General features: G+C 39.7%; 1 long non-coding RNA gene across 1 annotated transcript; it reads left to right on the forward strand.

Moving 5' to 3' along the window:
- The first annotated feature begins 20,021 nt into the window (after positions 1-20,021).
- LOC131825859 (uncharacterized) lies at positions 20,022-22,317 on the forward strand. The gene is made up of 2 exons (XR_009351338.1): positions 20,022-20,153; positions 22,080-22,317. It is a non-coding gene; the product is annotated as an uncharacterized LOC131825859 (long non-coding RNA).
- Positions 22,318-23,062: the final 745 nt, after the last annotated feature.

Consider the following 23,062-nt stretch of genomic DNA (forward strand, 5'->3'; position numbering starts at 1 on the left):
TTTTGAAGAGAATAATATTCTGCTGTTTTAGAGTACATTACAAGATACGATGCATTCATATCCATTATGTAATGTGATTTTCAAAAGAACCTTGTGAACTTCATACAGCACACATATGATGGTTGAGGACCTGAGGTCCAGAAAAGCTAAACAACGGCAAAGTCTCAAACCATTGTAAGTGGCAGAGTGAAGACTGGAATCTAGTTCGAGGGCCAAGAACTAAAATTCCCATGAAATCTGGACGGGAGCAATACAACTGGGAATAGTGAAGTCTGTGGAAAAGCAGGGAGCTCCAAACACAGAACTGTTGGATCAATATTCCCTGGCCTTCTAATTTTTAAAGAGAAGCCAGAATATTTTTATGTGAGATCCAATTTTTACAACATTTTGAATTCCAAATAAAACATATCCTTGGGCCACCTGAATGCAAATCTTGATGTAGACTTACAAATTCCTGGCCACATATGCCTCTTTCTCCTGCCCAGACTGAATTTATTTCAGAAGAGATTATGCTTATCAAAATGTTTCTTTTTCTCTCAGGCTAGAACAAGCTAAGTCAACTTTTTCTAAACTCAAATCCTAGACTCAGATGTCTAACAACCAAGTCAAACTGAACATAGCCCTTTTTAGTCCTCTGAATGATCCTACCGTCCACCCAGTTCCTCACATGGAGACCCCAAGAATCGTTCCTTATTTCTGTCCTACCCTCACGTCCCACATGCAACGTATCAGAATGTTCTGTGACTGGTCTCTGGAGCTAAGGCCTGGTCCAATTCTGTCTTGTCATGATACCACTGTGAACTACACTCCAGCTACACCTAGTTCCATTTGTCCTGTGACAGCAACATTCTAACAGCTCACCCTGCCTCACTTGCCCCCAAGATTCCATCCTCTGCACAGCAAAGCCACCATTTAAAAACGAAAAGCCAATAATATCACACCCACCTTTGCTCAAAACCTCTTCAAGGCTTCCTATCGCAAGCAGAATAAAGTCTTACCTTATGCAGACCTACTTCACCAGGTTCCAGCCTAGCTCTTCTTTTTTAAGGCATTATTTTATTTATTTGACAGACAGAGCACAGGCAGGCAGAGGGAGAGGGAGAAGCAAACTCCCCACTGAACAGGGAGCTCCATGCGGGTCTCAATCCCCAGACCCTGGGATCATGACCTGAGCTGAAGGCAGACACTTAAGTGGCTGAACCACCCAGGTGCCCCAACCCTAGCTCCTTTGCTGCTTCTTCTCTCCCCTTTGATTGCTCCCCACCAGCCACTCTGACGTTCTTTTGGTCTCTCAAACACACTACACTCACTGTCTGTGAAGACCTTCGCTACTTTATTTCTTCTTTCTAGAACATACTACTGGCCCAGCTTACTGAGCGGTGCTATAGCAGAACAGTAGAGGCTCTGAGGCTAGGCTCCCTAGCTCACATTCCAGCTCTGTCACATCTGGCCAGTGTTTCATGTCTCTGTGCTTCAGTATGTTCATGTGAGTAATATGGAGATAATAAATAATAGTACCTCCCTTGTAAGGACTGCCATGAAGCTTAAGTTAGCCAATAAAAGTGGAGTGCTCACAGTCCTAGCACACAGCGGGCAGCAGTCTTATCTTCAGATGTTATCTCTGCATCACTCACTGACTTCCTCTTACTCAGGTCTCAATGAAAATAACACCTCCTCAAAGAAGCCTTCCCTAATTGCCTCCTAAAAGAGCCCCCTCCCATCTCTTTCACATTAGTCTTTTTTTAAATAACACTTCTTAGTAGCTAGAATTTTCTTATTTACTTATGTATCTGCATGTTTATATGTGTATGCTCCAAGAGAACAGGGGTTCTTTTTTTTTTTTTTTAATTTTATTTTTATGTAATTTCTATACCCTATATGAGGCTCAAACTCAAAACCCCGAAATCAAGAGCTGCATCCAGAGACATAGCCAGCCAGGTACCCAGGGATTCTATTTTGATAAGCACCTGGAACACCTGAATTTGAAATGCCGCCATATTAACAAGAATGCCTGACACATGGTGGGTGCCGGCGAAGATATGTTGTGGTGCCCCCCAGCATCACTGACATGCAAGGGTGCTTAATAAGGATTTGCTGAAATGAATGGCACTGAAATACTTCTTAGCATGCTTTGCCACTTAGGAAACTGACACCTTCAGAACTTTAGAACAGCCTGTTCTTGATTTTCTAATAAAGCACCATCACCCCACTAGAATTTTATCCCTCTTTCCATAGTCAAGTCTGGAACAAAACAAAATGCTAAGCTTTTTCACACATTAGACACAATTGCACTACAAGTATTTAATGCTATGAATTTCTACATAAGAAATTTGTTCTTGGGCTTTCCCATTTTAGGTTACGGAACTCTAGTTTTCCATAGAGTTCAAAGAGAAATGCTATATGATTCTTCATTAAAATATTAGCAATAGAAAATCTTCATGAAATAAAACCTCTCCATCCATAATTGCCACTACCCAGAGATGTTTTAAATTGTGTTCGAGGGCAGTATCTTGCTTTTAAAAGTGACAGTTACTGTATCTGGTTCTAATAATGTTGTGTATGAGGAGAGTCAACACAGGATTACAACAGGAAGGATGTTGATCTAAAACCTTATTTAGCATAGGTGCAAATGAGGCCCGGAGAGGATACTACTCAGAGTCAAGACCAGACTCAAGTGGTTTTGTTCCCATTCCAGAAGTTTCTCCACTATCTAAACTGAATGTACATATTCTTTTTTTTTTTCCTTTTGACTCCCTGTTTTTTAGTATAAAAAATTTCAAGCAAATGAAAAAAGGAACAAGAACAGTATAATGAATATTTTTATGTCCATAATCTAGACTGGACAATTGTTAATATTTTGCTATATATACATCATCAAATTTTTTTTTGACTGAAGTGGTTTAAAGTAAATTATCCATAACATAACATTTTGTCTCTGTGACACGTTTCTAAAAATCAGGAAGTTTTCTTATGTAACCACAATATCATTGTCCTACCAAACAAAATTCAGGATAATTCCTTAACATCATCTAATACCCAAATGATATTCAAATTCTTCCAAGTACTGCCAAAGCTTCACTTATAACTGGTTTGTCTAACTGGGATCCAAACAAGGCATTGTCTCTGATAGCTGTTTCTCAACTCTTTTATAGTTTAAAATAGTCTCCCTCTTAAATGTCATGATTTCATTTTATTATTTTGATTTTCAAAAATACTGACTTGTTGAAAAGACAGAAAAATTACTCTATAAAATGTCCACCCTCAAGTGGCTCAGTCCGTTAAGCATCAGTTTTTGGCTCAGGTCATGATCTTGGGGTCCTGGGATTGATCCCACATGGGCTCCTTCCTCAGCACGGAACCTGCTTCTCTCTCTCCCTCTGCACCTCCTCTCTGCTCATGCTCTTCTTTCACTTGCTCTCTCTTTCAAGTAAATAAAAAATCTTCTAAAAATTAAAAAAAAATTTTTAAATGTCCACCCTCTCAGTTGATATAAATTCTCCCTTATTGGTGTCTGATTTGTTCTTCTATCCTCCATATTTCTAATGAATTGGAACGCTCATCTAAAGACTTCATTACATTAACATCAAAGTGCCTCTATTTTTGAAGATACACATTAGCTGTCACTTCTCTATTATAATCATTTGAACAAAACCCTGAAATTGACTTACAGAGAATAACAGGAAAAGCCAGCAGGTGGTGAGGGAAGGAGGAGAATATCCCAGTTATACATACACTGCATTCCAGGATTTGGCATTTAGCTGTGGTCCTCAGAACTTGAATGGATTTAAAGAGACACACAAAGGGAATGAAATGCAAACCAGAATGTTACCTTTATGATTTATACTGAGATGCGTAAGCATGAAACCTCCTGGAATATTACCACCGGTAAGACTAGTGCATTTCCCCCTCTTGGTAGTGGTTTCAGAGCCTACTTGCATATCGGAATCATCAGGACTCTTCAAAAAATACTACCACCATAGATTCGGATTTAACTGGACTTGGAAGACGGGGCATTGATATTTTTTAAAACCTCCCAAGGTAGTTCAACAATGTTACCAGTGCTGGGAAACACTGCTGTAGGTAGGTCTAAGCAGAAGCCAAATTGTTATCAGAAAGTTGTTTTGGAAACATTAAGGTAGAATTTGGGATGTTAGGGATATGAATAAAGAAAGTCTGAAAAGACAATACCAGTCAGTGGTACTTCAACATCTGTGCCCATGAGAGCCATTGGAATATGCTTACATTAAAAACAATCAAACAAACAAAAAACCCAGGAAAACTGGATCCTTGCTTTCCACATCACTCTCATCTTCCCCATTCATTAGGGTGGGTCCCCAGATGCTACTCTGGCACACAATAAAGGTGATTCTGATGGAGGTAATCCATGGTCCACGCACTAAGGAATACTAGTCTGTATCATCTGGGATACACTTGCATGGAAGAGTATAGGTAAGACCAGTGTTGTTCTCAAACTTAAGCTGCCTCAGAAGGAATTGTAAGGCATGTTGAAACACACCCCTCTCCCCTACCCTCTCCCCTAGCTGCTGCTGCTTCTTCTTCTTCTTCTTCTTTTTTTTTTTAATACTACAATTTTTTAAACATTTTTTTTCAGTATAACAGAATTCATTGTTTTTGCACCACACCCAGTGCTCCATGCAATCTGTGCCCTCCTTAATACTCACCACCTGGCTTCCCCAACCTCCCATCCCTCACCCCTTCAAAACCCTCAGATTGTTTTTCAGAGTCCATAGTCTTTCATGGTTCATCTCGTCTAGCTTCTGATTCAGTAGATCTTGGGTGGAGCCCACAGTCTGCATTTCTAACAAATTTAAGGAAGTGGTTCCCAGCCAGGTTTTTGCTTTCCAGGGGGACATCTGGCAGTAACTGAAGCCATTTTTTTTTTAAGACTTAATTTTTTTGAGCAGTTTTAGGTTCACAACAAAACTGCATAGAAGGTAGAGATTTTTCTCGGTACTCGTGCCCCTCACATGCATACCCCTCCATTATCAGCTACTCCACCAACAATATATTGTCATTTCCCACAAAATTGTGTCATTTCCCGGCAATATTTTGTCACTTCAAGCTCCCCCTTCTAATTTTTTTCATCTACCCTGTAAGTCTCAGGCTATTGGAGACCTCTTCAAAGAACACTCCTCCACTACTTCCTTTTTGGAATCCTTTACAGAGCTCTTATGTGTGAACATAAGTGTTTTCTTGAAAGCCATCTCTCCCTTATAAGTCCTGGTCATGAAATGATTGTTAGTTTTGCTCAGAAGTGTTTGGAATGCTTTCATCTATATAGCAGTATAAAAAAAGAACTTAAAATATAGTTATTTGGAGACAATAAATTGTATTTATAATTGTATTTTTTTTTACTTTAATTTTCTTTTCTTTTTTTTTTCATATACCACTTAGGCCAAAATACTGATTTCTTAAAGATAAAGAATCTTCTTAAAGTCTGATGCACATATGTATGTTAGGTTAGAGCATGATATTAGGTTTCATAAAATGAGAAAGGGTGGAACCTCTTTTTGAAGTGAAGAGCTCTTTTCACAGAGGCGGGAGAACCAGTCTTGCAGGTTTGAGGACAGCCTCTGGGGTGTACAGGTAACCTCAAAGGACCACAGGGCTTGAGGGCTATAATCATGATCTGCCTACTCCAAAGTGCAGGAGTGAGGCCTGACATTCCTTATTTTAACCTTGATTTATTATGATGATTTATTATTGTTTACTATTGTTCTGATTTACTGTTAATGCTGATTTATTTTGCACTTTTCAGAATGAGGAAAAGTAGGTATTATAAGAGCTTGTAAAATCACACCAAGAAAAACACCATCCGGTGAAGCAGACCTACAGGTGCCCAGTAGGAGAGACTGACCATTATACAAACAACTCTGAAACAGACAGAAAAACCAAGGACTCATGTAGACGCAGGCTATGACCTGTGGTTATATTTTATTTGAGTAATCAGAGGAGGCTTCACGAAGGAATTGCCTTAATGGTGCTGGGATTTGAAAAGGTAGAGCTGGTGACGGACACTGAGGCTGAATGAACACTCTTGAGCAAAGATCTTTGGGTATCTGAAGACTGTGCAGGCGTTAAATGCATCTTGAACAGCTGCTGGGGCTCCAGTGACAGATACAGAGGCTTAGTGGATATTCCCACTGACATGAACTGAACAGAAGTAGTCATCTGGCTATTAGCACTCATTTTAAGAACAGCTCAGAGTCTGGCTACATAATAAGGATCTTGGTGGGTATGTTGGTTTAAGCGTCTCTAGAAACTGTTGTGCTGCTTCCCTAGGGTAGACAGGAAGGGGGTGAGATATGGCAGGGCTGGGTCTCTCCGCCCTGGAAAACGAGGAACAGAGTTCCTTAAGAGGAAACTCTTAAGGAACACAGTTAAAGCCTCATCTCTGGGTAGGACTGCATTTTGCATACTTGTAAGGCCAAGAAGTGTCAAAGCACAGCCGTAACTGTCTTCATTATTCTCTGGATTTTTCCCTTGGTGATTGTTTTCTTCTTTAAATCTTTTGCTCCCATATGCATATTACATTAAGTGGAATATAGCTAATCCCTGGGTTCTCAGCTGTAAATAAATCCCCCATTGCTGAAACTTTTCAAACCACTGCCTATTGCCTTCTATCCCAAGTGTGTTTTCTGTGACAGGACTGGGAATCTGATCAGAAAGATAAAAGATAAAGCAGGAGGACATCCGGTCATATTTTTCAAGAACCTTTAGTAAGCAATTGAATTAGGCCTTCAACGTAAGCAGACTCTGCTGCGTTCCACGTAGCCACCCTGAGGTAACCGAAAGTGAGCCTAGTCAGCCCCAGCTTTGAGCAATCCCAGGGGAGGAGCCCTCTAACCGAGGTATTCTGATGATGGAATCAGCCCAGAATGAACTCCCTGAAAGATCCCAGAAAGTCTGATGTCATTTAAGATCTCAATTATCCAAGTAAAAGAAGAAGAATGTGAAGTGGGAATTTCCCCCGTCAGCTCCTTGGCACAGACCCCAAAGATCTGAATGTGCCACAAAAGGAAGCAGCTTTTCCTCTAATTCTGTAATGCTTCCCTCATCAGGCAGGGTTCTGTGAGTGGGGCACTTTAGATTTATTAGTAGGTCTTTGAGTCAGAAAGGATTGCCAGAGGTCAGATCAGGTTTCACCATAGGTCTTCATACAAAATATTCAGGAACCCTCAGATGGAACAGAGGAGGTCTGTGACAGAAGCAGCACAGGCTTTAGAATCAGAAAGTTGATGTTGAAATCCCTCAGCCACCACACCTAGTTGTGTGATTCTGGCTTAACTTCTCAAGGGTTTCACTGGAAAATGGAGTTTGGGAAGGGCAAGTTATTGACGAGAATTATGATGAGGACAAAAATATTTTTTTTAAAGATTTTATTTATTTATTTGGCAGACAGAGATCACAAGTAGGCAGAGAGGCAGGCAGACAAGAGGGGCTCCCCGCTGAGCAGAGAGCCCAATGCAGGGCTCGATCCCAGGACCCTGAGACCATGACTTGAGCCAAAGGCAGAGGCTTTAACCCATTGAGCCACCCAGGCACCCTGACAAAAACGCTTTTTAACAAGTTGCTAAGGAGACTTAGAGGGGATTTTATGAAAAGGATCCCTTAGAAATCATTCTGTATTATTTGTATATCATGTATATTTGTACAGTCTATACATTTGTAAAATTGTAAAATTTTGTAATTGTATAATTTAGTAACTGTAAAAGTATAAAATTTTACCATTTTCAGGACACCTTCTCTTATGTGGCCTCCTGTATTCTTCACAAAATGGTAAAATAGGAGGGTATCATTAGGCCCATTTTACAGATGACGAAACTAGAAGTCAGAGAAATGAAGTGCTTTGTTCAAGGTTATACTCAGTTGCTCCAACACTAGGACAAAGTTCCATTCTTCTGATCCTGAATCCACACCTCTCTCCTTTGTGTCCCTGTCCACAGCACTTAGCGCCCTGACCCAGGAAAGTTATAGCTTGGTTTGTTGAACCCTGTTTATGAGTCAGGCTCTGGGGAGGGAACATGAAAGATGCGGGACATCACAGATTTGGTTACCGCATGTACACCTTCAGCAGGGAGCCCGGGAACATGGATATCTTGCATGCAAATCACATGAGAACCTATTCCAACCCTGCATTTTCAGATGATTCATTTGCTTGTTTCATTTCCAGCCAAGAATGCAATGTCCTTTTCGTTTTGGAATGTTTACAGATGAGAGTTAGAGCCTGGGGGTGGAGGACAGCTTGATTATTACAATCATCTCAAATGGTGCCTGGTTTTCTACTCTTCCAGAATATTCTTCTTACCTCCTCTATGATATGGCCCTGACCACTCCAGCTCATAGTGATCTCAAACTCTTTTTCCCTGTTCATATGAACTCTGGGGTGAGTAACACCTACAGGGCACTTGGCATCATATGCTGGTATTCTGCCTGTGGTGATATTTTACTCATGGGTGTGTGTGTGTTTCTATTTCCTTGCCAAATGAAACTGGGAGTTCTTTAAGAGCGGGGACAGATGTTTTCACGTTCATCTTATACTGAATAATGGAAATAAGAAATGGAGATACATCGTGAAAACTGTATTGGATGTGGAGTCAGATCATCTAGGTCAACTGCTCATTAACTATGAAATGCTGAAAGAGACACCAAAATCTGAGCTTTTGCTGCCTCTTGTAGAATATGAGAATATTAGTACCTATTTCATACTACTGTCATGAAAAGTAAGTGAAATTATCTGTGCAAAAGTACTTCATAATCTCATTAGGAACTGTACAAATGTAAAGAATGTGTTTGTGGGGCACCTGGGTGGCTCAGTGGGTTAAACCTCTGCCTTCGGCTCAGGTCATGATCTCAGGGTCCTGGGATCGAGCCCCACACTGGGCTCTCTGCTCAGCAGGGAGTCTGCTTCCCCCTGTCCCTCGGCCTGCCTCCTCTCTGCCTAGTTGTGATTTCTCTCTGTGTCAAATAAATAAATAAAATCTTAAAAAAAAAAAAAAAGAATGTGTTTGTGCTTACCTTTAGAAAAATGTGCATTAAATAGAAGCAGTCTGCTGGCACCGGCAGTCATGCACGGTGTACGTTTGTTTCCTCCCAGAGGACTTTACATTTTTATGTCCTGCTATGTAAAGAAACACAGCCACATGGAAACAATACCATTAATTTGCTTTTGCAAAAGTGAGAAAGATAAAAGATCTATGATTCAAAGAAAGCTGATACCATCCAGATACCAAGAATTTCATTAAGAGCTGTCAACATTGTCGCTTCATGGAACCCAGATCCTAGAAGTTCAGCTTTCACTTAGGAAATTCCATTTTATTTTATTTTATTTTTTAAAGATTTATTTATTTATTAGAGAGAGAGAGTTCATGAGGGAGAGAGAGAACCTCAAGCAGATACCCCGATAAGCATGGTGCCTGATGTGGGGCTCAATCTCAGGCCCATGAAATCATGACCTGAGCCAAATCGAGAGTCAGACACTTAACCGACTAAGCCACCCAAAGGCCCCTGGAAATTCCCTTTTATATTCCTAGTGTTCTGTGGGGATATTAAGAGAAATGGCATAACTGTGAAAACCTCTAAGGGGATAAAAATGATTCACTTTCAGAATGAGGATGTTAATATAAGCATATTATATATAATATATGCTAATATAAACATATACATATACCTGCCAGCCACTCTGAAGTGATTCTAAAAACCCAAACCCGACCTTCCCTTCCTACTTATGCACTTACTGTTAGTATCAAAATGGTTCCTGTTTCTGGGGCCGAGATCATTCCATAGCATTCCCTCTCCTCTCTTATCCCACCTCTCATGCAGTAACAGTTGCTGCCTACTGAATACCTACTAGATGTCATGAGTTACATTGATACCTTCATATCTGAAATCGTCCAATAAATCTTGCAATAAGGTTTTCATTGTTCCAGTCTTGTAGAAATCGAGGTCCCAAGAATCAAGTACCTCATTTGTAGTCCTTCATGGATCAGGTAGGACCAGATCCCTGTGATACTTTGTCCTTGTTCTAATTTTCACTATATCCATGAATTCACAAATTTAGGGCCATTTTTTTCCCTAATACTCATGAAACTTACAATATAACTTAAACATGCTTATCCCCATACCCCAAATTTTATGTATCATCAACTGTTTACAAATCACACTTTGAGAAACACATTTTCCAAAGACTGTTGGTGCCCTACGAGCACACCTGTCCTTATAAACAAGAAGACATAGGCAACCTGTGAGGGAAAGTCCAGGGAGGATGAAGCCCACGCCCTGTCTGTCTTCACTCTCCACCTTCTGATTTCCTTTCAACACCTCTCCAACTCATCAGCTCCAACCATCTACTCCACTCTGGAAATTTCCGCCACCATCTAGCCTCACCTTTCAGAATCCTTTTCTGTGTTCTGTGTGTGGACAATTCCCTTTCATGCCCAAACACATCAAAGACAGAAAATCACATGAAGTAGTAACTTTATTTATTTGGGTTTTTTTTTAATTTTTTATTTTTTATAAACATATATTTTTATCCCCAGGGGTACAGGTCTGTGAATCACCAGGTTTACACACTTCACAGCACTCACCAAAGCACATACCCTCCCCAATGTCCATAATCCCACTCCCTTCTCCCAAACCCCCTTCCCCCAGCAACCCTCAGTTTGTTTTGTGAGATTAAGAGTCATTTATGGTTTGTCTCCCTCCCAATCCCATCTTGTTTCATTTATTCTTCTCCTACCCACTTAAGCCCCCATGTTGCATCACCACTTCCTCATATCAGGGAGATCATATGATAGCTGTCTTTCTCTGCTTGACTTATTTCGCTAAGCATGATATGCTCTAGTTCCATCCATGTTGTCGCAAATGGCAAGATTTCATTTCTTTTGATGGCTGCATAGTATTCTATTGTGTATATATACCACATCTTCTTGATCCATTCATCTGTTGATGGACATCTAGGTTCTTTCCATAGTTTGGCTATTGTGGACATTGCTGCTATAAACATTCGGGTGCACGTGCCCCTTTGGATCACTACGTTTGTATCTTTAGGGTAAATACCCAATAGTGCAATTGCTGGGTCATAGGGCAGTTCTATTTTCAACATTTTGAGGAACCTCCATGCAGTTTTCCAGAGTGGCTGCACCAGCTTGCATTCCCACAAACAGTGTAGGAGGGTTCCCCTTTCTCTGCATCCTCGCCAGCATCTGTCATTTCCTGACTTGTTGATTTTAGCCATTCTAACTGGTGTGAGGTGATATCTCATTGTGGTTTTGATTTGTATTTCCCTGATGCCGAGTGATATGGAGCACTTTTTCATGTGTCTGTTGGCCATCTGGATGTCTTCTTTGCAGAAATGTCTGTTCATGTCCTCTGCCCACTTCTTGATTGGATTATTTGTTCTTTGGGTGTTGAGTTTGCTAAGTTCTTTATAGATTCTGGACACTAGTCCTTTATCTGATATGTCATTTGCAAATATCTTCTCCCATTCTGTCAGTTGTCTTTTGATTTTGTTAACTGTTTCCTTTGCTGTGAAAAAGCTTTTGATCTTGATGAAATCCCAATAGTTCATTTTTGCCCTTGCTTCCCTTGCCTTTGGCGTTGTTCCTAGGAAGATGTTGCTGCGGCTGAGGTCGAAGAGGTTGCTGCCTGTGTTCTCCTCAAGGATTTTGATGGATTCCTTTCGCACATTGAGGTCCTTCATCCATTTTGAGTCTATTTTCTTGTGTGGTGTAAGGAAATGGTCCAATTTCACTTTTCTGCATGTGGCTGTCCAATTTTCCCAGCACCATTGATTGAAGAGGCTGTCTTTTTTCCATTGGACATTCTTTCCTGCTTTGTCGAAGATTAGTTGACCATAGATTTGAGGGTCTATTTCTGGGCTCTCTATTCTGTTCCATTGATCTATGTGTCTGTTTTTGTGCCAGTACCATGCTGTCTTGATGATGACAGCTTTGTAATAGAGCTTGAAGTCCGGAATTGTGATGCCACCAACGTTGGCTTTCTTTTTCAATATCCCTTTGGCTATTCGAGGTCTTTTCTGGTTCCATATAAATTTCAGAATTATTTGTTCCACTTCTTTGAAAAAGATGGATGGTACTTTGATAGGAATTGCATTAAATGTGTAGATTGCTTTAGGTAGCATAGACATTTTCACAATATTTATTCTTCCAATCCAGGAGCATGGAACATTTTTCCATTTCTTTGTGTCTTCCTCAATTTCTTTCATGAGTACTTTATAGTTTTCTGAGTATAGATTCTGTGCCTCTTTGGTTAGGTTTATTCCTAGGTATCTTATGGTTTTGGGTGCAATTGTAAATGGGATTGACTCCTTAATTTCTCTTTCTTCTGTCTTGCTGTTGGTGTAGAGAAATGCAACTGATTTCTGTGCATTGATTTTATATCCTGACACTTTACTGAATTCCTGTATAAGTTCTAGCAGTTTTGGAGTGGAGTCTTTTGGGTTTTCCACATATAGTATCATATCATCTGCGAAGAGTGATAATTTGACTTCTTCTTTGCCGATTTGGATGCCTTTAATTTCCTTTTGTTGTCTGATTGCTGAGGCTAGGACCTCTAGTACTATGTTGAATAGCAGTGGTGATAATGGACATCCCTGCCATGTTCCTGACCTTAGCGGAAAAGCTTTCAGTTTTTCTCCATTGAGAATGATATTTGCGGTGGGTTTTTCATAGATGGCTTTGATGATATTGAGGTATGTGCCCTCTATCCCTACACTTTGAAGAGTTTTGATTATTTTGGGTTTTTATTTTGGGGGGGTAGTAACTTCTAAAAGCATAAGGGTTTAGTTGGCCATAGTCTACTTGAAGGAGATATTTTCTTTTCTTTCTTTTTCTTTTTTTTTTTTAAGATTTATTTATTAGACAGAGGGAGAGAACACGATTAGGTAGAGTGGCAGAAAAAGGGAGAGGCAGGCTCCCTACTGAGCAGAGAGCCCACCAATGCTGGGTTCAACGCCAGGATTCCAGGATCATGACCTGAGCCAAAGGTAGATGCTTAACCAACTGAGCCACTCAGAGGCTCCAAGAAGATACTTTCTTAAGTGGACTACATAGTCTTCTCGGGGATGTCAGAACACCCTAAATGGTTCACTCTCAGAAGTCACTGACGTCATTCTGGCCTTGGGTCTCTAGGCAGACCTCATTTCCTCTTTCTGGTTGTTTGGTTGTGAGGGAACAAATACTGAGCTGGCTGCAGTCCTAGTCCTACCACTAAGTGGTCTTGTGTCACAAACAAGTGATTTCACAGCTCTATGCCCTAGTTAATTACAGGTAAAATGGGGAAACAATTTTTGCAAAAGGTGTTTGTGATATTTAAATGGAATAACATGGGTAAAACACCTTCCATAGCATTTGGTTGAGTTTTTTATCAACTGTCATTTCCACTTTGAGTATATGAAACATAGTTACTCTCTGCCTATGGTTGCTGGTTCCATGCTTCAAGAATGCTTGTCTTCTTTGGTTACGTTTAAACTGTATTTCTTTCTATGCTCCTGGAGAGGCACTGTTCCCATGAAGACCTCTCTACATTATATTAGCTTCCTTGGCCAGACCTTCATGCTAAATCCCTAACTTCTGAAGGACTTGTCATTTTTTCCCTGTTTTTTGGTCTGTAGGCAGCTAATTTAAAAGGAGAATTTATTACCATGAATGTTTTAGCCCTTTCTGGCTTAAAAATCCATAATTCCTTTCTGATAACCTATTCAAGTGCATACCACAACTCACAGGAGATAAAATAATTTACATGTCCAGTAGTGATAACATCCATTCAGTATAACAACATTTGGCAAAATGTGAATATTTATCAGCAAGAATACAATGGGTGCACAGAAAGCATGATATCAGTGTACTCTGATGGAGGTTTCAAAATTTCCCTAGTAACATGTAAAAGAATGATTTTCTGTTATAGAATTCTAAATTACCACTTGAATCCTCTAAAAACGCAAGTGTTTCTCAAGCCTCTTACCTCCAACTATCTCCAAAAGAGCTTGCTTTGCTCCAACTCCTATCCTTTATTCTGACCAGAAAACTTATTTACCTTCCTACGCAGATGAAGCAGTTGATTTGTCTCTAGAGCATACACATAGTCTTTCTCTCTTGTGTGGCACTCTGCCCACATTCTTGGCCGATGAGTGGAATCACTTTTCTTCTGAAGACTGCTAAAGACTGTGTCTTCCATGAAGGGTTTCCACGGCATACTATGGGCTGCGCCTGTCTCCGTGTGGTCAGGATGCGTAAGGATGTGCATCATGTTTCTATGACAACTTCTCACCTTCTTTGTTTTTCCAAAGGGGTCAGTTCCACCTTCATGTTAGTTTCAAATTCTGCAAGAACAAAAATGATGCTTCCCACTTCCTTAAGACTCAAATGCAGCATATTTTGCAGTGTGAGCCCTCAGGAGGTATAAATTCAGAAATGTTTATTTTCCTCTTTGGAGATCTGAAGAAATCTATGACTTCTCCAGGAAACCTAAGTGACAAATTTCCATGTAATTAAGACAACAGGGTAGAAGGGAAGTTGGGGGTTTGATGTCTGGACAGTTTCTATGGGAAAGGTCATTTTCTTACTTTATCTCTTTTTTTACTTTAAATGTGGAAATTTATTTGATCCTATCTCATTACTTCAGTCCCCTTTGTTCCTTTTTTCCCCTTCCTACTGGTTTAGTAGCTGTTAGTGGCGAAAATAGGAGAAGTATTTAATCAAAATAATAGTACCTTGAAGGTGCTTAGGAAGTATTTGCTGAGCAAAGAACTGAATTGCCATCACCAGCACCCCACCCAAAACAACCCCCTTCAACATTTTTTGAGGAAAGGTGAGCCTTGTGTAATGGCATTGAGAGGTAAACTAGGTTTAGGATATTGAATATAAAGAGAAAAGCACTCTCTCTTGAGAGGGCAAGAAGCAGGAAAGCTATAACGGAAAGAAATGAACTTTTTTCTCAGGCTCCTGTTACATGCCTAGTCAACTGGGATAGTAAGATTTCTGATGAACCCTGAAATCCCTAACACTTCAGTCCTCAAAATCCAGGCAGGAGAGACCAGAGTAGACTATCACAAGGATCCCTTCAAATTTGTATTTTTTTTTTTTTAAGATTTTATTTATTTATTTGACAGACAGAGATCACAAGTAGGCAGAGAGGCAGGCAGAGGGAGAGAGGAGGAAGCAGGCTCCCTGCTGAGCAGAGAGCCCGATGCGGGACTCGATCCCAGGACCCTGAGATCATGACCTGAGCCGAAGGCAGCGGCTTAACCCACTGAGCCACCCAGGCGCCCTCAAATTTGTATTTTAACATAAGAAATATATTTCAGTAATTTCTTTTATTATTATGAAGGAAGAAGGGAGAAAGAAGGAACATTTGGAAAAAGAAACAAGGAAAGAAACAAACTGAAAGAAAGAAATAACCAAAGATTGGTGAAGAAAAATTGGCCTCTCTGTTAAAAAAAAAAAGAATCAGGGACGCCTGGGTGGCTCAGTGGGTTAAAGCCTCTGCCTTTAGGCTCAGGTCATGATCCCAGGGTCCTGGAATCGAGCCCTGCATCAGACTCTCTTTTCAGCGGGGAGCCTGCTTCCTCCTCTCTCTGCCTCCCTCTCTGCCTACTCATGATCTCCATCTGTCAAACAGATAAATAAAATCTTAAGAAAAAAAGAAAGTGAGAGAGAGAAAAAAGAATGAGAGGGAGAGAGGGGGAGAGAGAAATGTATCTGCCTGGGGATGATTTAAAGTTAAATAAATAATTAAATCAAGTAATTCTAGAAGTTATGTTCACGTGGCTCCACCTATAGGCGTGAAGATTGTCTTTCCCATCCTTAGTCACTGTGGCCTTTCAAGTGACAGTTGATTGCTGTCAGTTTAAGCCTTGAAGCGGAGCTGAGGGGGTTCTGTTGTCCCAGGAAAATGTGTTGCACAGGGCTCTGAATAATGAGATGAACTACTCAGCTTATAAATATTGGAGATCTGTGAAATCACTACTGATTTTATTTTTAATAGCTACATTAAGAGACCTTGTATTACTGAGACATTGTAATAAAAATGTAACAAGACCACACACTCTAGAGGCCGTATTAAAATACAATTCTTGTTATGATTTCTTTGGAGTCCATTTTCAGCTGTGCTGGAAATAACCAATAACCATAAATATTTATAACAAAATAACATCTTTTATAGAATGAATATTTTTATGAAGTCATTTTTTTATTAGTTAATCCTTTGAATAGGGCAGAATTACAACATTGCCATGCTTTCAAATGAATAAATGTCAACACCCTGACACAAGGAGAGACCATTACACTAATTTGGATGCAAATTAGTGGCTGAGGTTCAAGTATTAACGTGACACAGAGCTGAAGAACTCGCTGCTGAAGAATCAGTCCCCTTAGCTACAGGAAAGTAGCGTAAAGGTCCTCCTCCCATTTCTGTCTCTGAAAATTACAATGATACGTCAAGGGTCAGATCAATTACAGCCTTTCCATCATATGCCCCTGATTTTCAGACTCAGGAAGTAACACTTTTTTTTTTTAATTCTTTATTTCTACCACGTTTTCCTTCTACCTCTTTTATTATCCATTTAATATTTATATGTGATGGTTATTGACTTTATATTTATTCTGTGATTACCTAGTGGGCAAGGGGCACACATTCTTATTTGTCAGCTGCCCCAAATTTTCACTGGGATGAAAAGGAGTATCATTAATTAGAGGTTAATTACTTCATTTACAAAGCACTGCATAGTAGCTGTCTCTCCTCTGTTTCATCTTTCAAGTCTTTGTTACATGGTTAACCAACTTGATAATAAACTCACATTTTACATTTTTTTCCTATCTACTGTATCAATGTTCTCGAGAGAAACACAGCCAATGAAATGTGTGTGTGTGTGTGTGTGTGTGTGTGTGTGTGTATACATAGTGGAGTTGGGGGAGGATAAGGGGAAAGGAGTAGAGATTTAAAGGATTCACTTATGTAATTGTTCGGGTTGGGAAATTTGAAATTTGTAGAACAGTCCAGAAGGCTGGAAACTTAGGCGGGATTTCTACGTTATATACGCTCAGGCAGAATTCTTCAGAAATCTCAGCTTTTGCTCCCAAGGCCTTCGACTGATTGGATCAGACCCACCCACAGGTCAACTGACCATAAAATTAACCACATCAACAAAATACCTTAAGAGCAATATCCATGGGGTGCCTGGGTGGCTCAGTGGGTTAAGTCTCTGCCTTTGGCTCAGGTAGTGATCTCAGGGTCCTGGGATGGAGCCCCATGTGAGGCTCTCTGCTCGGCAGGGAAGTCTGCTTCCCCCCTCTCTCTGCCTGCCTCTCTGCCTACTTGTGATCTCTGCCTATCAAATAAATAAATGAACTCTTAAAAAAAAAAAAAAGCAACATCCACACAAGTTTTTGACCAAATAATCGGCACAACAGCCTAGCCTAATTGGCACATAAAATTAGCCATCATATCTACCTTTTCTCAGGGTCCTTTGAGAAGGACCCAGGCTCAGAATGTGGAAATTAATATAAAAAGAAACCCATTATCTTGAGTTAACATGGTTTTTCTCCAGTAATAGAAGGTCAAAGAACTGGCAGATGAGAGCTTCTGAATATCTCCTTGGACATTGAAGGCCTCGAGAATAAATCTTTATATCGAGGACAGGATGCACAGTGTAGAGCATAGGCTCTGGAGCTGGACTACCAGAGCTCAGATGCCAGTGTGCCTCTTACACGCTATGAGACTTAAAGCAAGTGGTTACCTTCGATCTGAATTTTTTTTTTTCCTTTTCAAAATGGGGATGTTAACGATGTCTGCCTCACTGGGTTTTGTGGGAACTGCATTAAAATATGTAAAATGCTTACAACAGTGTCTGCTATGTACTAAGTGTTACAGGTGTTATCTGTGGCAGTAATGATAAAAATGAGCATGATGCGATGGTGGTGATGACCATCAGCAGGGGGAGAGAGTAATTCTGTAGATGGAGTTTTGTGTGAGTAAGGCCAGGAGATGATAGTTTTGTGGAGGACTTGTGAAAGACACAGACAGATGGTATGAGCCTGAGAGGAGCTGAACTCCTGAAGAAAGAAGAAAAATCTTTCAGTTAGGGTTCTTAGGAGGAGGCAGGGAAAACACTTGTCTTCACCTGAGTTTCCTAGAAGACATACCCAGGAAACACTTAAGAGTTGAGAACGTGAGATACATTGGAATTAGTCCAGATTATTTTTCAGAAAAAGAGAGATTAGATCAAGTGTGTACCATTCGGAAAACTTCAGAACGATTGCTCTTATTTAGAGCTTTCTCAGGGAGATGCCTGGGTGGCTCAGTCATTAAGCTTCTGCTTTTGGCTCAGGTCATGATCCCAGGGTCTTGGGATGGAGCCCCACATTGGGCTCTCTGCTCAGCATGGAGCCTGCTTTCCTTTCTCTCTGCTCAGTGGGAGCCTACTTCCCCCTCTCCCTGCTGCTCTCCCTGCTTGTATACTCTCTCTCTGTGTCAAATAAATAAATAAAATCTTTACAAAAAAAAAAAAAAAAAGCTTTCTCTGTGGTTGGGGTGCCTGGGTGGCTCAGTCAGTTACAGGACTGACTCTTGATTTCCATTTAGGTCATGGTCTCAAGGTCATGAGATTGAGTGAGATTGATAAAAATGACCTTTTTGTGTGTTGATTATATGGACATTTCACCTGTCATATGTATTTCAAATATTTATTCCTCACCTGTGTTTTTCTTTTTTAATGTCATCTATGAAGTTTTGCTACCAGTCTTTCAATTGTCTGTCCAAATTATCTGTCATACTTTTACATGGCGATACAATGTATTACTTTCATATTTAGTAGAACCTCCTCTATCCTGTAAGAGTAAAGGCAGAAGTAATTGTGAAAGAGGAGTAAAGATAATTTTTAAGATGCATTTTAAGGTTACAGTGATTAGAGTAGTATGATGTTTTTATAAGACCTTAATATATCACTTAGTCTGAAGATCTGACTGATGTGGAAGGAGGTATAATTTCTGGTTTGGAATTATCATTTATCAAGTTTTTTTCCCCAAATTTTCTGGCTTCTTCTGTTGTGTCATTTCCATTTGTGCAGTGGATATATATTCCTGGAAAATGTAAAATTAATTATGCTTCAGTTGAGTAAGGCAGTCTCCTTTTAAGAAAAACTATAATACTGCTTTTGAGCTGGACCACACCTGTTAGTTCAGAGGTTCTATACTGTAGTTATAACAATCTACCTTCTATTCATTTCTGTCTCTGAAAATACTACATTTCTATTTGGGTCAGCTTGAAATAAATGTGGAAAACACGGTACCAATTAGGGGCCTGGAACACTGTCCTAACACTGCACCTCACAGAACTTTGTAGCGATTTCTTTATAACCAGAAGCAACTTTATTGCTTTTAAGCCACAGAAGTTCTCTATCTCCAGGGACGCAAGGAGAAAGGTACTGAAATTTCTTACCATTTTCTTCCTTGACTTTGTTATTTTGTTTTATTGACATCGTTTTAATTGCTGCTGCTCTTAATATTCAATACCAAAAGCACTACAGAATTCAAACACAAATAAAAATTTACTGTTTTTGTAAATTTCCATCTTGCTTTGTACTTTGATAAATGTGCACACACAAACAGATATCGTATCATAAAAATAGCCATTCTCCTTTGCCCTTTGACAAATAATATCTGTTGGGATATTTATTTATCTACTTGGGGGGGGGGTGGCAGTGAAGGGCAGGGGGAACTGCCAAGGGAGAAAGAGAAAGAGAATCCCAAGAAGACTCCCAGCTGAGCACAGAGCCTAATGTGGGGCTGATCTCACAATGTTGAGATCATGACCTGACTGAAATAAAGAGTCTGATGCTTAACGGACTGAGCCACCCAGGCTCCCATCTCTTCGGTATTAAAAAAAAAAAAAAAAAAGATTTCAAAAACTAGCTATGGGTATCTTTTTTTTTTTTTTTTAAATTTATTTGTCAGACAGAGATCACAAGTAGGCAGAGAGGCAGGCAGAGAGAGAGAAGAGGAAGCAGGCTCCCTGCTGAGCAGAGAGCCATATACAGGGCTTGAGTCCAGAACCCTGGGATCATGACCTGAGCCAAAGGCAGAAGCTTAACCCACTGAGCCACTGAGGCACCCCAGGTATGGGTTTTTTTGTGTAATCTTTAAGAAACTTTCTAACATATGATTTAATAAATGACATCTAAGTTACTAAAGAAGGAATGGCCAGTGTCAGACTTATTTTAGAATAACTATGAAATACCAAATATCATGATATTCTATTAAAAGAGCTACTGGTCATGTAGTAAAGTCACCCATGGCTCTTCATGTTGCCAGATCAACACTTATAACCTAATGGTCACAGTGGCTGTGGCAGTGCATTTAGAAAGATACTTTCAGTCTGTGGGATTCTACTTCTCTGTGTGTAAGCTGAGTCTAGGTCTACCCATGGCTCTTCACCACAAAAGGGGAAGAAAAATGAGATAATGTCTGTAAGTGTGTTAAATGTCTAGAACTCACTGTCCAATAAGTATAGAAGATCATTAGGCATGCAAGATAAAATTTTTAAAAAATTGGTTTTTAATCAATGAGACAAAGGGGAGAACAAGAGAACAGATCATTTACTTCCATTCATTTATTCATTTATTCATTTATTCAAAAATGTCACTGAGAGCCTACTCTATCCCAGGCAGTGTGTAAGGATTGCAAAGTTGAAAATGGCATAGTCTTTTATGGAACCATCTAGTGGGAGGAACTGATATAGGTACAAAGAGCTGTAACAAAACTCATGACATGATGAGATTGAAAGTGACTATCAGCAGTATGGGGTAGGAAAATAGCAGCTGTAAAAGAGAAAAGGGAAGTAGGAGTTTGTTGCAACTGATTTTTATTATGTAAAGCTATTGGGAATATTCTATAATATTTTTAAACTGCTCTAAGAAAAAAAATTAAAAGATGATACCAGCACTACAATATCAGGGTCTCCTAGTATTTCTCTTAATTTTTATTAATTTCAATTAGTTTTCCTTAACTCATGTATGAAATTTAACCAATATTTTAAGAATGTAAAACTGGCTGAGCAGAGTGTGAATCTTATTCCATGGCCCCCAGCCACTACTCCACCATCCCCCCCTCACAGGTACCCACTATGGATAGCTTTGTGCAAATTCTGTGGTCCCCCTCTATAAATTGATGTGCATATACAAATATGTCAAATACATTTTTAAAAGATCAATGAGAAGCATTGCTAAGTAACTTGAGTGTGTCTGTGTGTGTGTGTGTGTGTGTGTTTAATTATGATGATTTCTTGGAAATTTCTGAATATGTTCATCATTTTTTAAAATAACTATTGCATAGAATTCCACAATATGATTTATCTTTAGAATAATATGGGTGTCTGAGTACCCAGGGTTGCGCACAGATTTTCCAAGAACGGATGGGAATGGAGAAAGTAAACTATTTCCAGATCTTTGACTTTCAAATGAACTTTTCCCTAAAATTGATTTGCCTGAGAATGATTCTATTGTCTGAAAGTCTTCCTCTTCTGTCTGCACTTTTGTGATCAATCAATCAATCACCATTCACCTGTTTAACAGCAGAGAATCACACTCTCACCAATCCTTATCATTCACTATGACGCAATTGCCTCAAGATAGAAATGATTTGGGGTACAAATCAAAAGACAGTTGGAGAATGCTTAGCTTCTGGGGGGAAGGGGTCAGGAGGAACAAGGAACAAAATGTTTTACCATATTGGGAGATAATATCAATTTTATCATGCAATTGGAAGAGCTTAGAATTGGAAATGAGATTGTTGTCCCAGGTTTTATATACTGTTTGAATTGAAAATGAAACAAAATATTTGTGACACAAATATAAGAACTGTCATTGCTATTTGGATTATATGGCAGATATTTTTCATAAGTTGAATGAGTAAATTTTTAGCACCTAGATTTTGATGAAAATATATTTAAAGCATGTACATCACTTTGAAAACATCAGAAATCATATATTTTGCAATAAAACATTATTTTTTAAAGATTTTATGTATTTGTTCATTTGTTTTTAGACCATTCTTCATTCATTTAGATGGAGAGGAAAAAAGAATCACCAGCAGACTCTACTCTGAGCACCAACCAGGGACTCAGCCTCAGGACCCTGAGATCATGACCTGAGATGAAACCAAGAGTCAGATGCTTACCCGACTGAGCTACCCAGGTGCCCCACAATAAAACATCATTATTAAAATAAAGTCAATGTCATTGTTTCTCAAAGGCCGTTTGAGGAACAGATGAACAAATTTTAAAGATCAGTGTCTTATGATACTCTCCTATCGGTAGACGTCCATAATTCCTTCAATCAGCAGATCCTTATGGAACACCTACTGCATGCCCAACAACTATTTTAAGATCTGGAGGTATATGAGTGAATAATAATAAACAGAATTATCCAAGGAACCAAACAACAACAACAACAACAACAACAAACAGTTAAAAACAATATTGGAGGAGACAGAAAATAAATACACAAATTTGTAAAGCATAAAATATACGCTACGTCAGATGGTAAAAACCGAAGTGTGCAATTTTAAATAGGGTGGTCAGGAGAGGCTCAGTGAGAACGTGATATTTGAGTAAAGGCTAAAATAGGTCAGGGACTAAGTAAAGAAATACAGGCAGAGGGAACAGGAAGTGGGTGGGCCCTATGCCAAGGTTACATCTGGAGTTGAAAGATTGGGAAGGAGGGCAGAGTGTCTTGAGTAGGGTGAATCAGGAAACAGTGTTGGTGGGGGTTCACAGAGAGGGGAAAAAGTCAAGGAAGGGGTGTGCTGGGAGGAGAGGAAGTGATGTTGAGGTAAGGTTAGTAAGACTTGGCAAAAATGCTGGCTTTTACTGTGAGTGAGGTGGGAAGCCAGTGGAGACTTCTAATCAGAAGAGAAACAGGATCTGCTTTTCATTTAAAAATCATGCTATCTGCTCTGTTAAAAGTAGACCACAGCGAGGCATGGTACTCTGGAGACCAGTTCAGAGGCTCTTTCTGTCATTCAGGTGG

This window comes from Mustela lutreola, chromosome 2 (genome assembly GCF_030435805.1).
Source record: "Mustela lutreola isolate mMusLut2 chromosome 2, mMusLut2.pri, whole genome shotgun sequence".
NCBI classification, from domain to species: Eukaryota; Metazoa; Chordata; class Mammalia; order Carnivora; family Mustelidae; genus Mustela; species Mustela lutreola.